The sequence below is a fragment of the Lynx canadensis genome, chromosome D4, assembly GCF_007474595.2.
Source record: "Lynx canadensis isolate LIC74 chromosome D4, mLynCan4.pri.v2, whole genome shotgun sequence".
In the NCBI taxonomy this organism is placed as follows: Eukaryota; Metazoa; Chordata; class Mammalia; order Carnivora; family Felidae; genus Lynx; species Lynx canadensis.
In genome coordinates, this window is record NC_044315.2 from 60,149,854 (window position 1) to 60,163,671 (window position 13,818).

Below are 13,818 nucleotides of genomic sequence, written 5' to 3' on the forward strand. Positions count from 1 at the left end.
ATACCTACTGTTTCCTGAATGCCTGCTCTGGGCTAATCCTCACAGCAACCTTCGAGGGAGGTGTCATCACCCACATTTGCAGAGGAAGAAACCGATAGTTCAGCACTGAACAAGGGTGACATGCCCAGGATCACTTAGTAAGCCAAGATGCCAGGACTGGCACCCAGGTCTGGCTGAAGCCAAATTTTGTTCCCTGACACCAAGCTGTGGAGCCCCTGTGAACCAAGCCCAAGTGTGGGAGCCTCTGAATGCATCTTCCATTCCAGCCCAGGGCCCACTGCCACAGACAAGACCACTATGTGTGGTGGAGGAGCATGAGACAGAGTTCTGGTCCCCTCTCTGCTGCAAAACGAACGCATGGTCCTAGCCTACTCCTTCTCTTGCTTGGCCTCAGTTTCTCCATCTATACGGTAGGGTGCTAGAAGTTAGGAGTCTCAGGGTTTTCCAACTACCGCCTGGGATCGTGCAGACAATAGGTAGAACTCAGAAGAGGAAAAGTGTTCTAGATGGGAACAGTGCACTGTGTTCCTCCACCCCTTAATAACCACCAATTTGTTAATCCCCGTAGCAGCAGGGTGAGTTATTGGGTACTATCATTATCCCCAATTTACAAGCAGGAGGTTGAATGAGAGAGGGACTGGCCCCAGGCTCAGGGCAGGGATGGGATCAGTGAAAGCCTGGAAAATGCTACAAATTGCTTCAGAATTGGGGGAGGGAACAGTAGGGGGACAAGGCAGGCCTCGGGTGGTAGGGGAGGGGGGAAATGACACAGGAATGTATTTCTGATCCTCGTGGAGCTGAAGTCCCTTCAGGCCATCTGAGCCAGCTCTCTGCATGCACAGATGGGCAGGTGGGGGCCCAGAGAGGGGCAGAGACTGGCCCAAGTTCACACAGCCAGAATAGCAGACTCGGAACACACAATGCCATGGGTTCTCATCTGAGGCTGTTCTGATGGGAGCTGGGGGCAGGGAGGGGGGTGCAGAAGGAGATGGCTCCTAAGAGCTGGGCTCCCTCTGTGACCCTCCCTGAATTCCTAGAGAAAGCAGCCAGCAGTAAGCCCCTGGGGATTATGTGTGTACTAATGGCCTGTGACAAAGGCAGCAGGATAAGCTCTCTGCTCTGCAGACTAAACAAGGTGCAAGAAGCCAAGTCAAACAAAAGCCGAGGTTTTGTGTTGGCCTGGCTGGTGGGCTAGAAACAACTCAGCCTCTTGGGAGGCCAGGCCTACGCCACCACCCAGAATCTCCTCTGGTGGCCTTTCTCCCCTTTGCCACTGAGGGTCGGAAAGGAATATGTCTGTAACACATGACCATCCCTGTTTGTAGCACAGAATGTACTTTCACCCAAGATGAAGAAACATCAGAGAGGGAATGGAAGATACATGTTCCGAGATGCACAGCAAGTCAGGCAGGCAGCTGGGACCTAAGGCCTCCTGCTCCACCTTAGCCTCCCAGATTCTTCCATAAATTAGTGTTGAGTGACATATGAACACTGAAACAGAGGGAAATGCAATACTCCAATTTCTATCCAAAGTATTGTCCTACGTGACTTCTCACCAGAATCCGTGGGCACAAGCCCAGGTTCAAGTCCTGCTCCTGCCCCTTTCTAGCCCCATGGCTTTGGCAAATTACTTCACCACTCTGAGCCTTGAAGACAGGAGAATAATAGTGCCCACCTCAGAGAGTTGTTGGGTGATTAAATGAGTAATGGATGCAGAACATCTGCTCCATGGCTGGCATACAGTGGGCACCTGACTACTGTTATTGCTGTTAGTAACTCCGGCACCAATCTGCTAGATGGCCCAGGGCAAGGCCCTCCACCTCCCAAGCCTCTCATTCTGCTTATTAATTAATTTATTTTGAGAGAGAGGAGAGAGAACAGGAGACAGAAAGAGAGAGAGAGAGAGAGAGAGAGAGAGAGAGAGAGAGAGAGAGAATCTCAAGCAGGTTCCATGCTGTCAGTGCAGAACTTGATGTGGGGCTCGAACTCACAAAGTATGAGATCATGACCTGAGCTGAAACCAAAGGTCAGACATTTAACAAACTGAGCCACCCAGGCACCCAACCAAAGCCTGTCATTCTTCTCTCTCTCAACCGGCATGCCGCAAAGATTTCTTCTAACTCCAAGGCTCTGTGGTCTCTAACACCAGCTTTTCCCAACCCACATGAATCTATGGACTCCAGAGTCAGGGAGGTGGGCTGGGAGCCTCTGTCACTTCCCTATTTCCCTTTCTAGGCCAGGCTGCCTGCCCCGGACCCTGAGCTCCACACACCCACACCTGGGTGTTCTGGGTGTGAGTCCCCACAGCAGACAGTCTGTCCATTCCCAGAGTGGCTGCTGAGTCACTCCTGGTGCTGCTCTGAAGGTTTGTGTATAATTGCAAATTAGGAGACCTTAAGCCTTGAAGAGCTGGGAGACTGGGGCTGAAGAAGAGGGTCAGGAGTATTTGGGGACTGCACAGGGGGCATCACATCCCTCTTCCCTGGCAGTACAGCCCTAAAGGGTAGAAAGACAAATCTTCCCTGCCTTGTTTCTGGTAAAAACTGGAGACACAGGCATCCTCCCAACCTCCGGGGGCGGGGGGGGACTTACGAGCCAGTCTCAAGCAACCCTCTCAGCCATGTGTCAAAGGGGGCCCTCCCCACAGTCCTAACTGTGCAGGGACTATTCTGGTTGTTTCTGAAAGCAGCTTCCTTTCTACATTGTAGAGCTCATTTCTGCAAAATGAGAATGATTTGACTTCAGGCCTGGGGCCATTTCTCATCCTTCCCTTTTGGTTTCCAACAGGAGCAAGAAGAGATCTGCCTCACGGGGATTAAGGCAATACTGTTCTCTACCAGCTAGGGAGGTGGCAGCAGGACGTGTGAGGAGATTACATACCTGCCCCTGCTTACCTGTCTGTGTGTCAAGTTTAAGCCCCTGGAGGGTTTGTGTAACACTGTTTAGGAATCTTGAAAAATAGAGACCCTATTTGTGGGATTATAGGGTGTGGAGACGTTCTCAATTTTCACACTGAGGCTTCGGATGGCTGCCAGCCCCACTCAGTCCTGCCAGTTGCTGAGTCCTGCTTTGCACAGAAATGACTTCTTCCAGCGTATTAAAAATGAGTCACATCCCGGGAGTCACATCCCATGCCTCTTATCTTTAGATTAAGCACATTCTGCCACTGACCAGTTTGGACTCAATGTTTCCAGACACAGGGAAGATGGGGGACTGTAGAGGCTCTGCTCTTCTGGGTGCTTGCTGTGTAACCTTAGGCAGGTCATTTCCCCTCTCTGGGCTTCCATTTATTAATCTGTTACCAAAACATAACAACCTATCACCACAGCTATTGTTCAGGAAGAGGTGAAGGTGCTTTCTGAAATGTATACTAAACTGTGGCACAAATTCAAGGGCTTATCACTGTCAAATCTTATGAATTATTTGACTCTTTAAACTGTATATATGTATAACCTTGATAAAAATAAAAACTTTTTAAAAATGATGTGTTGGGTGCCTGGGTGGCTCAGTTGGTTAAGCGCCTGACTTCGATTCAGGTCATGATCTCATAGTTCGTGAGTTTGAGCCCCCGGCTCTGTACTGATGGCTCAGAGCCTGGAGCCTGCTTTGGATTCTGTGTCTCCCTCTCTCTTCCCCTCCCCAGTTCAGGCTCTGTCTCTCTCCCTCTCAAAAATAAATAAACATTTTAAAAACTGATGTGTTGACAAGTGTTTTACAGTTTAGTTAAAACATTTGAGAATAATCAGAGAAAAGTACCTAGAAAACTAATCAAAGCAATTATTAACTCCAGGAAAAACAAAAAATACAAGAAGAAAAACACAGTATTTTACTTGACTTAGCACTAAATAGTATTACGTAATCATACTAACGAAAACACTGAATGCTGACTGAACCAAACATTGTGGTAGTACAGTGAGAGGATGGAGGGAGGGAAAATTGGGAGAGGTTAGTTAAGAGGGATAAATCCTCTTCAATAAAACTAAGGAATCAATAAGGTAATGTCTAAGGTTTATAAATAAAGAAATAACAGTATAAGCATATCAATTAGAAATTCAGATATAACTAGCAGAACAAACACCCAAAGGAGTGAAAATCAGTTGTCTGGAGGGAACAGCCCCAGGGAATGGGAAAGGAAGAGGAAGACAGTTATTTTTCATTATAAATAAGACTTTTAGTATTACTTGACTCTTCAAGTTATATGCATATATTCTTGGATCAAAATGAAAATTAACTGAAAAAATAAAACCAGAAGCAAATGACAGCTACAAGGAGGCTCATTTAGGTTCCAGATAAAAAAGGACTTTCTAATATCTAGATCTATCTAAAAGTGGAATTAGGGGCGCCTAGGTGGCGCAGTCGGTTAAGCGTCCGACTTCAGCCAGGTCACGATCTCGCGGTCCGTGAGTTCGAGCCCCGTGTCAGGCTCTGGGCTGATGGCTCAGAGCCTGGAGCCTGTTTCCGATTCTGTGTCTCCCTCTCTCTCTGCCCCTCCCCCGTTCATGCTCTGTCTCTCTCTGTCCCAAAAATAAATAAACATTGAAAAAATAAAAATAAAAATAAAAATAAAATAAAAGTGGAATTAGTTTCCCCTACGGATAGTGACTTCCCTGTCATCAAAAGTATTAAGCAGAAAGCATATGTCCATCTGCCAGAAATAAGGTAAAGGGTTCCAGCTTTGGCTGGGAAGTTTGACTAAATAAGCTTAGGGATCCCTTTCAACTCTAAGATCCTTTCCAATTCTATGCATCTGTGGAAGTAGAGATGTTTTTGTCATTTATCTCCTAAGTAATTCAGGTATGTATGTATTTAATAAGCATTTTCTTACTGCCTATTTTGTTTCTGGTGCTGCACCAGGTCTTGGGTTTGGGATAGAGGTGCCAAGATAAATATGACACAGGGTCTGCCTACAAGAATCTTTGAAGGTCAGTTCTGGAAAGTTCCTCAGTGTTTGTCTGATCCAACCCCTCATTATACAGAGAAGGAAACTGAGGCCCAGAGAGAGGCAGACACATGCACAATGTCACACAGCATTAGTGGTAGAGTAAAGCTCACATCTAGACCTCTTGATTCCTGGGCTAGTCCCCTTTTCCTCACAATGCCTCCTCTGAAGAGCAATACCTTAAAAACGGTTCTAACAAAAATGAAGCTATTCGTCATGGTATTTCACTGACCTTACACAGACATCATTGTGCAATGAATCCTGTTTTAACTGTAACAAGGTTTGGCTTCCTGGTTATCTCCTTCAGAAGGGTATGTGGTGAGCTTTCTGGAGACACCCAAAGTTCACTGAACCCAAACCTCCAAGTCATTAACCAGAAAGGTCTGAAACAACAGAAATAAAACTGGCATTGCCTTGTCTCACCATCTCGTGAGATGCGTGAGAATTCGTAAGTAAAGAGTTACCGCCTGTGTCATGGGTAAAATCCCAAATCATTTTGTGGAGTTTGTTATGATTCCAACAGCTATGAGAGCCAACAACTGCATGTTCCAACATCTTTGTAGTATCACTTCCTGGATCCTTTCTGCTTGATTTGGTAGCCCTGTCTTTGCCACCTTGAATAAAGTCCCACGTCTCACTGAATTTGTTTTCCCTATCTAGTTTGTTTGTTTGTTTGTTTAAGTAAGACTAGACCAGTGGTTCTCAGCCAGGGGCAATTTTGTTCCGTCCCCCAGGGGACATCTGGCAACGTCTGGATACATTTTTGATTGTCACAGTTGGGGTGAGGTGCTACTGGCATCTAGTAGGGTAAAAGGCCAGGGCTGCTACTAAACATCTTACAGTACACAGAGCAGCCCCTCCCAACACAGAGTGATCTGTTCCAAAATGTCAATACTACTGCTGTTAGGAAATCCTGGGCTGGATTCTTTGGCTGAAAGGAACAGGAACTCAAGCCCAACTTGTTTAAGCAAAAGAAGAAAAAAAAATCAGTATGGTTATTGTTAAGATATTATCATTGGTGTTTGATGGATGGACACACCTTGGCAACTAGAATAAGTAATTCAACTCCCATCTGGACTGCCTCTCTTTTCTCTCTGTTTTCCTTCTGTTCTCATTCTTTCCATGTGACACAGGATTAGCCACCCAGCTCTGAGTTCATATCTTCACAGCTTCACATCTAGAGAGAAAAAGGTCCTTTTCTTTCCACAAATTCCAGGGAAGGATTCTGATTGGTAAAGTTTGGGTCATATGCTCATCCCTTGAACCAATGACTAATGCCAGAAAAAGTGAAGCATATAAAATGATTGGCCTAGTACATGCCTACCCCTATAGCCAGAGAGATGAAGTCAGTTTCCTGAACTTGAAGAAGGGGTTCTAGATAGACAAAAACAGTAGCCACTACACCATGGAATAATAAAGAGGGTGAGGGACTAAGAGTCAAATATCTTAATGCCATTCTTGACTCTCCCTCTGATTTACTGTGTTTTCTTGACAAGTCCCTTTCCCTCTCTGGGCCCCAGTTTCTCACCTATACAATGAAAAGATGGACCAGAAGTCAAAGGGATCCCCCATCTCTAACATCTGATAACTTTTTGTTAGTTGTTAAGTATTATTCATCACCCCAACAAAGATGACATTTGAAAATACTTGCTAAACCCACCAAGTTTGCTGGTTCCAGGATAGAACATAGTCTAGAAATATCTAAAAATTTTCAAGTTATTTTAGTTATCTAATCTTTCCCAACTTTTTAATGATAATGAAAAAAGCATCAAGTAAAATGCTTTAGCATCTATTCATATTTTCAAAATGGTCCAATGCCCTTCTCAATTCTTACATAATATGCAACCCTTATGGGGAAATTTTACAGACCCACAAAAACTACTTATACATTGCTTTTTATTTAAAAAAAAATTATTTGTGGGGCGCCTGGGTAGCTCAGTCGGGTGAGTGATCGACTTCAGCTCAGGTCATGATCTCACGATTTGTGAGTTCGAGTCCCGTGTCGGGCTCTGTGCTGACTGTTCAGAGCCTGTAGCCTGCTTCAGATTCTGTGTCTCCTTCTCTCTCTGCCCCTCCCCCACTCATGCTCTGTCTCTCTCTGTCTCTGAAATAAACATTAAAAAAAATAATAAAATAAAAAAATAAATAAAAAAGAAAAAAGAAAAAAATTGTGATTTGTGATTTTTTATTTAAAAAATTATTTATGAATTATTTGTTCATAATCACATATGAACAAAATCTGCTTTTAACTTGGTATAAAATTTTTATGGGGTGCCTAGGTGGCTCAATTGGTTGAGTGGCCAGCTCTTGGTTTTGACTTAGGTCATGATCTCATGGTTCATGTGTTTGAGCTCCATGTCAGGCTCCACACTGACAGTGTGGAGTGCTTGGGATTCTCTCTCTCTCCCTCTCTCTCTCTGCCCCTTTCCTGCTTGCACTCACATGAGTGCTCTCTCTCTCTCTCTCTCAAAATAAATAAAATTTAAACGGTCTTTAAAATATTTGGGGGCGCCTGGGTAGCTCAGTTGGTTAAGTGTCCGACTCTTGGTCTTAGCTCAGGTCATGATCATGTGGTACATGAGTTCAAGTCCTGCATCAGTCTCTGTGCTGACAGTGCGGAGCCTGCTTGGGAGTCTCCCTCTCTCTCTCTCTCTTTCTCTCTTTCCCTCTCTCTCTGCTCCTGCCCGCTCATGCTCTCTCTCTCTCTCAAAAAATAAATAAACTTAAAATTTTTTTATGTTAAGCCTTATTATGAAATGTATATAATAAAAAAAATAGATAATGTTGGGAAGTTTCCCCAACAATATGGAAAATAAGGCAAAGATTTCTTTATCAACAACTGCTCATTCATTCAGGAGATATTCCCTGAGTGTCTGCTATGTGTCAGACACTATGCACTGACTGCTCCTGGGTAACTTACATCCTAGTGGATGTAGCTATATTCTAGTGATTGAATTCGGATTTCTTGAACTCTAGACCATCATCAAGATGAAGTCCATATCTCTCGGCCCCGTAGCCTCTCCAGCTCCAAGAGAACTCACATTCATACTCTTCACCTTGCCAAACAGAACTCCCAGCTCCTTCACACCTGTTACTGGAAACCCTCTTGCACTCTCCACATTTGTATTGCTTCCTCTGCAAAACCCCCTCGATGGTTCTCTTCCTACCACACAGATTTTGTCCTGCCCTCCTCTCTGCCCTTAGAACTTCATACACATGTCTACCACATAGCACATCTCACTTTATATCAGAATTATTTGTTAGGGTCACATTGGACTATGGCTTTCTCTAGGGAAAAGAAAGTTTCTTGTTTACCTGAGGATTTTCAGAGCTTGACAATCACCACACATCACACGCATGCACACCCACATGCCTCTGACTTGCTCTTCCTCCCCTACTCCTCTGACTCCTCTTCTCCCACCCTTCCAAGTTACTCAGGCAGAAACCTGGGCTTCACCCGCAGTGAATCCCTCACCCTCGCCTTCCACATCCAACAAAGGCTTGTCATGTCTACCTCCATACACACCCTCACTTCTGGATCAATTACTTCCCTTGGACGAGATCAATCCTGCCCCATCCCTCATAGCATAGGTAGCTCATTAATCTTGACTTCCTCTAACAAGCCTACCTTAATTCCTGCCCCCCAACCCCAGGCTGGGCTGAGTGTCTGCTCTCTGAGTAGTTTAGGTCTCCTGTGCTTCCTAGTTTATATGGTGATTGTTCTCTCCTATTAGACTATAAGCTCCAGGAGGACAGGTTCTTATTTATAACTGCATCCCCATCTCCTAGCCTATTGCCTGAGATGTGATGAGTCGCCACTAATGACTTTTTAAATAAATGTGGAACAAATTTGTTTGGAGTTAGAAAGCCTGAATGCTACTCAGATCTGCCATAGTTAACTAGCTGGGTCACTGTGCACTTACCTTCTCTGAGCCTCAATGTTCTCATCTGTTAAAAGGTCATAATAATTCCTCCAGTTTACCACCAGGATGAATATAAAACTCAAATGAGATAATAAATGTGAAAGCTACTTATAACCTCTAAGTTGTCTTACACACATAAGGGGTTATTTCCAAACGTTTGGGGTTTTTGTTTTGTTTGTGTTGCGTTTTCTCTGTTATTTCAGATATAACTAGGTACTGCTCCTGTTTATGAATTTCCTGTAGGTGCAGAATCCAAGAAGAAAAATATTGCTGCTGCTTATCTCTGAGATTTAGAACGTAAATGTTTTGAGCTTTTTAATGGTTAGAAGAACAGCTTTAATACAAATTGTACTAGAGCCACTGCTTTGAATGACCTAAGTTTCGCCTAAGCAACCAGTACCAAATTGATACAAATTCAACAAACTAACCCTTTATAATATTGGTTTAAGAGGGAAGAACTGACAACTTAGGACAGAGTAAACAGGGAAAAAAGAAATTCAAAGCAACCTTAAGTTCGGTTTTACACCTATTAAATTAGAAAACAACATTTTAAAATGGTAACTCTCAACGCTGTTGAGGTTACAGAAAAGCCAATATACACATACAGTGCTATTTGCATATGAATTGTTTGCTTCTTTGGAAAGCAAACTGATAAAATACATCAAGAGCCAAAACATAATACTACTCTTGGAAATCTATCTTAAGGGAAGAATTTAACACAAAAGGCTCTGTGCACAAAAACATATAGTATTACTCATAAATAATAAGAAAGTGCAAACATTTAAAAGAGTGGAGAAGTGGTTTGGTAAAACATGTTGCACCCACTGGATGAAATATTTTATAGCCATTTAAAACAATCATTTTGGATGCATGGGCATGGCATCCTAGTCCTGCCATGAAACCCCTGTGAGTACTGTTGGATGGCTTCTCATATCAGGAGAAGGCCAAGCTTTTAGATACTTACTCAAGTCTTCATGTAAGTCAAAGCCAAGTTCTCCAAGATGTTTCCAGTGAAGGTGTTCAGCTTAAGCCAAAGCCCCCAAGATACCAAGTGGCAGTGGGCTGGCAGGAGGTGGCAACGGGCACTCTAACATTACAGGAGTTTGGTAACTTACTGTGTACTCTGATCACAATGGGGCTGTCCACATTCTGCTGGCCTCGAAGGAGACTGTGGACACATGCAGGAAGGCTGTGCTCCTGCAGCCAGCTTGCAGCCAAAATTAAAAAGATGGCCAGACCTCCTCCCCACCCCCGGAAAGAGAGAGACAAGTGTATTCAAAGAGCCTAGGGGAGCCTTTGATTCTGTGCTCCATGCAACTGTAAGAGGGTCCCAATAAACTGTACCTCTCAGTATTCATGTACTTAGGTAGCACCCTCTCCTTGAATCCAGACTGGTCCTGGGACTCACTTGCAAATGATGATGCATGCCTTCTGCAGCTACATCAGAAAAACCTTTCCAGCTTCCACCTGGGTCTTTGGGAACACTCTCTGAGAGTCCTGGAACCCTGTGACTGCCATCCTGGAAAAGCCACATACAGGCACTCTGGTTGACACTCACAGAAAAGCTCAGCCTTCAAGCCGTTCCCTCTAAGCATCACACATATTAGCAAAGCTGTCTCGGATCCTCCCAACCAGCCCATCCACAACCTGATTACTCCCAAGTGACCTCAGTCAGTGCCACATGGAGCACAAAAATGAAACAGAAAAAAAAGAATTGATCAGCTAATCTTAGCCCAAATTCCTGAAAAAATCATGGGACAGAATAAAATCGTTGTTATTTTAAGCCACTAAGTTTGGGAGTAGTTAATATGTAGCAGTATAGGGGCGCCTGGGTGGCGCAGTCAGTTAAGCGTCCGACTTCAGCCAGGTCACGATCTCGTGGTCTGTGAGTTCGAGCCCCGCGTCAGGCTCTGGGCTGATGGCTCAGAGCCTGGAGCCTGTTTCCGATTCTGTGTCTCCCTCTCTCTCTGCCCCTCCCCCGTTCATGCTCTGTCTCTCTCTGTCCCAAAAGTAAATAAACGTTGAAAAAAAAATTTAAAAAAAAATATGCAGCAGTATAAAACCAGCACATAAGCTTTGGAGGATGCTTGAGAATAAACTCATAATTCCAGAAACATAATTCCAGGCAGATGATGGTAAAGCATCAAGCATTTATCCTGCCTTACCTTTATGAACTGTACTTCAGAGGAACCAAAGAGTTGATGAGATTGACTTCTTTCTCATAGAAGAAATACAGCTAATAAATGTGAGTGAATACCAGAATTAGAATGTTATTATTATATTAAAATAAACAGAATGTTTGACATTCCTGATGAAATAATAGCATGAGGCACTGATCATCAATGACTGCTCAAATCATTAGGCAAACAGCGAGTGGGGAACGCTATAATGAACAGATCAGGCTGAAAGCACTTCAACCCACTAATTGATATCTTCTTACTAAGCCACGACAAGAGAAAATGAGCCATTATGGGTCTCCTGGTATGAGGCAACAAGAAGTACACAGCACCAACTCTGAAACTCCCTTGCCCCCAAATCAAACCCAAGCCTGACAGCACTTCTGGATTTCATTCCACAGACCAGAGGAACACGTTAAACGATCTCCAGGGGGTATAATTAGCAAAATGCAAAACATGGTAAATTCTACAAGCCAAACAACCAAGCTTCTTCAAAATATAACTTTTTTGTTGAGGAAGAAGGGGAATGAATCTACTGATTAAAAGACACTTAGAAGATATATCCACTAAATTCAATGTGTAGACTATCTCTAGATACAGATATATATATTCGAATATGTATATATTTGGAACATTGTATATTTGATGATATTAAGAAATCATTTTTAGGGGAGCCTGAGTGGTTCAGTCAGTTAAGCGTCCGACTTCAGCTCAGGTCATGATCTCACGGTTTGTGGGTTAGAGTTCCGCATCGGGCTCTGTGCTAACAGCTCAGAGCTTACAGCCTGCTTTGGATTCTGTGTCTCCCTCTCTCTGCCTCTCACCCACTTGTACTCTGTCTCTCTCTGTCTCTCAAAAATGAATAAATGTAAAAAAAAATTTTTTTAAAGAAATCATTTTTATTTTTTAGGATTGTGATAGGATTTTGTAGATAATTTTTTATAGCATCTTTATCTTTAGAGATAAAAGATACATGTATCCCAGATGCATCTGGGATTTCCTTTAAAATAATCCAGTGGTGAGGGGATAGGAGTGGATTTCGTATAAATGAAGCAAGACCAGCCATATATGTAGATATTATTAAAGCTAGGAGGTGGGGATGTGGAGGTTTAACACACTAATTATCCCCACTTTTTGTATAAAATTTAAATTTGCATTAAAAAAACTTAAAAAAAATAGCTTTAGCCAAAACAATGGAGGGAGGTATTTCCAGTGATGCATCACTGAGTGATCTGAGTGCAAGAGAGACAGTCTTTACCTCTTTCCCTCTCGCCAAATCCCCCTGCACTTATAGGACTAGAGACCTAAAGAGGAGTCTGAAGTCACATTTTAAGGGTGCATAATGGAGGGGAGTTTGGAGAGGGAACAAAATTATTAAGGAGGATTATACTGTCACCACTTGACACAATGGGGATTGCTGCTTTTAACTGCTTTAAACAAGTCTTACTTCATACCAGAGCTTCTACTCAAGAAGGCGTCGCCATGGGAAGTGGATCCTGCTCAGGAGATCAAATCTTTCTTCCTGGCTGGGTCTTTGAGTACATGCTCCTTCCCTACACAGCAAGAGAATGAAGGTGGTTTTTAGAATGCACTTGAAATTCTTTTTTCCTCTTCATGGTGTCCTTGCAGCCAGGTGTCTTGGAAGGCCCAGGAATGAAGGAGCCTCTGGATAAAGCGGCTGTCCTGCCTGAGAGGCTGGGGACCAGGTCAAGTTTCTGCCTTTCCGTGCATCTCTATTTCCTCCAGGTGCAGTGAGAAGCAATACAGCACAGGGTCAGCCAGTGGGCTCTAGACACAGCTGTTTCCACAAGTCATCAGCTGGGCAACCTTTCACCTCCTGCACCCCTAAAAACAAGATGCGTCACCAGCAGCTCTATTGGAGTTGTCTACAAAACTACACCCAGAGCTCTCACTCTTGCTGTATCTGCTCAAACTGCTACCATATGATCCAGAAATATGGTCTCAGTATGTGCCATCAGTTTCCGTCAGTAGTCAAAGGAGACAGGCTTCATCAGATCAGACTAAGTGATCATCCTTGAGTGGATTATAATCCACAAGACAACTACCAGATGAAGGAAATAATGCTATCTCTTTATTCATATATTTTTAATCTTAAAAAAAAAAGTAGAGATGGTAACTTCCAGCTCACATATCTTTTAGCTAATGTCTGTAAAGTGCTCAGCATGGATTCTAGAGCCGAGACAGCTTTCAAAAAAATGTTTATTACTATAGTTTATTTCTCCAAAAAATGTAGATTGGTCTAACAATTGTTAAGGGTCCTCCTTCTCCTTATTCTAATGTTGGAGGAATCATTCATTTATACAATAGTATTTCTCTCCAAGCCCTACACCAGGTGCTGGTGCTGAGGTAGAGACAAACTTGGCATGGGAGCTGGGGGCTAAACTAAGCATATAAGGTAAAAACTCAGCATACTCAAAATTACTCTTAAATTTCCTTCACCATCAGCTGACCTCCCAATAATTTGCTCAAAGGTGCTGAAAGAGGTGCTATTGGGGGGAGTTACATGGTCTGGGCCATGGAGTGATGGTGGCTGAGGGATCTTTCGGGACGTGGCATCTTGTCTCCTTTTAGGACCTGGAAGGTTAGGAGCCTTACACTCTCCTCCATTCAGAGAAAAGCTGTGTCCCCTCCTTTGCCTTTGAGTCTTCAACCCCAGTGTTGACAAGAAAATGGAGACCAACTTCAATGGTCACCTTTCATCAAGTTGAAGGTCGCCACGAGATGGTCATTTCCCAGTGATCAGGAGCATGCTGCTTCA